The sequence below is a fragment of the Harmonia axyridis genome, chromosome X (genome assembly GCF_914767665.1).
Source record: "Harmonia axyridis chromosome X, icHarAxyr1.1, whole genome shotgun sequence".
NCBI lineage: Eukaryota > Metazoa > Arthropoda > Insecta > Coleoptera > Coccinellidae > Harmonia > Harmonia axyridis.
This window is the reverse complement of record NC_059508.1, coordinates 34,673,605-34,676,104: the sequence shown is the minus strand read 5'-3', so window position 1 is coordinate 34,676,104 and position 2,500 is coordinate 34,673,605.

The following is a 2,500-nucleotide window of genomic DNA, read 5'->3' as shown; positions in this document are numbered from 1 at the left end:
AACGCTTATGCAGAAAAGAAAACTCTTCCCGGATCTCTCGACGGCGTCTCCGGGTCCTTTTGGGTTGCCCCGACGAACTCTCTTACGAGGGCCCGGTTTAATTTCGGTTCCGCTGCCGGGTTCCGGAATAGGAACCGGATTCCCTTTCGCCCGACGGGCGTGCGTCACGCGTCAAGATGCATAGCATTTCTGCCACCACTTATAAACACGATTAACAACGCCACATCAACATCGGCTTTCGCCTAGGGCTTAGGATCGACTGACTCGTGTGCAACGGCTGTTCACACGAAACCCTTCTCCACCTCAGCTCTCCAGGGCCTCGCTGGAGTATTTGCTACTACCACCAAGATCTGCACCGAAGGCGGCTCCAGACGGCCTCACGGCCAGCCCTTCTGCGCTCACCTCCGCGACCCTCCTACTCATCAGGGCTTCATGACCGCCCCGAAGGGCGACCGCACATGCCACTGACGGCCGAGTATAAGCACGACGCTTCAGCGCCATCCATTTTCAGGGCTAGTAACTTCGGCAGGTGAGTTGTTACACACTCCTTGGCGGATTCCGACTTCCATGGCCACCGTCCTGCTGTCTTAAGTTACCAACGCCTTTCATGGTATCCCATAAGCGTCGATTTAGGCGCTTTAACTCGGCGTTTGGTTCATCCCACAGCGCCAGTTCTGCTTACCAAAAATGGCCCACTTGGCACTCTGATCCGAAATCTCGCGGCTTCACATTCAAGCAAGCCGGAGATCTCACCCATTTAAAGTTTGAGAATAGGTTGAGGTCGTTTCGACCCCAATGCCTCTAATCATTCGCTTTACCGGATGAGACTCGTATGCAACGAGCGCCAGCTATCCTGAGGGAAACTTCGGAGGGAACCAGCTACTAGATGGTTCGATTAGTCTTTCGCCCCTATACCCAGTTCCGACGATCGATTTGCACGTCAGAATCGCTACGGACCTCCATCAGGGTTTCCCCTGACTTCGTCCTGACCAGGCATAGTTCACCATCTTTCGGGTCCCAGCGTGTACGCTCTTGGTGCGCCTCCTCTCGCAATGAGAATGAGGCGCCCCGGGAATGCGGGTCAGTCATGGAGACCGACCATCTTCCCTTAGTTCACATAAAGTGAACCGTTACTTTCATTGCGCCTTTAGGTTTAGTGATTCCCAATGACTCGCGCACACGCTAGACTCCTTGGTCCGTGTTTCAAGACGGGTCCTGAAAGTACCCAAAGCAATAGCGTCGCTGATCGGCGTTTCAAGAGGTCTGTCCAAGAACACCGCGGCGAACAGTCGCAAACGGACGGAATCGGCACTAGGTCCGATCGCCATCACAATTCACATACTTGCCACGGGCCGGACGCGAACTAAGTCGCGGCCTCCCGCCATCAGTAAACCGTCGAGCGAGCTGTTCGGAAACCCAGTGTCCGTAAACATCGGAAAATCCGAGCTCACGGGCTACACTCGAGACCGTAGAACAGCACCCAACGGATCGCGACGACCTACTAGGGGAGAAGTGCACGCGTCCGAAGCCGGAGATGAACCGAAGGGAACAGCCAACGCGAACGTCGCCGTTTCCACAGTCAGTAAATCCCAACAACAGGCGCGAATGAATCTCCCCATTCGACCTTTCGGGTTTCTCAGGTTTACCCCTGAACGGTTTCACGTACTCTTGAACTCTCTCTTCAAAGTTCTTTTCAACTTTCCCTCACGGTACTTGTTCGCTATCGGTCTCGTGGTTATATTTAGCCTTAGATGGAGTTTACCACCCACTTAGGGCTGCACTCTCAAGCAACCCGACTCTAAGAAGAGATCCTCTAGCAAGCCGCAGCGGTCGCTACGGGCCTGGCACCCTCTATGGGCGATGGCCCCATTCAAGATGGACTTGAACGCGCCGCGAACTCGCCAGATAATGGATCCTTCCAAACACCACATCTCCCGGCGACCGGTTACGATCGCGGGATTCAGTGCTGGGCTAATCCCTGTTCGCTCGCCGCTACTAAGGGAATCCTAGTTAGTTTCTTTTCCTCCGCTTAATAATATGCTTAAATTCAGCGGGTAGTCTCACCTGTCCTGAGGTCGTATGTTCAAATCATCGAAACGTTCCGAAACTAACCTTTGGCGGCTCATAAAATCACGTACCTTACGCGAGGGAGTTAGCCTACTCAAAGGCGTCTATTATCTCCTGCTCCGTATGGCGGATCATGCGAATCCAAGCAAAGTGCTTCGGTGTTTCGGGGGTGCGCTCATGAAAGCTCATCCGCAACGCGCGACAACTGGCACATTAAAGCGATCGGACGTCGTTCAGATTTCTCGGACACGACGATCGCATGTCTACAGTCATGGGCGCAGATCGAGCAATACCACGACACCACAATATATGCTTTCGCAATTCAAGACGGCGCGTTACGAAAACAACTCCTCATCATTCCAACACACGAGGCGTCGAAACGACAGAACGTTGATCGTCACGCGGCAAACCGTCCAACTCGCCCAAATGACCT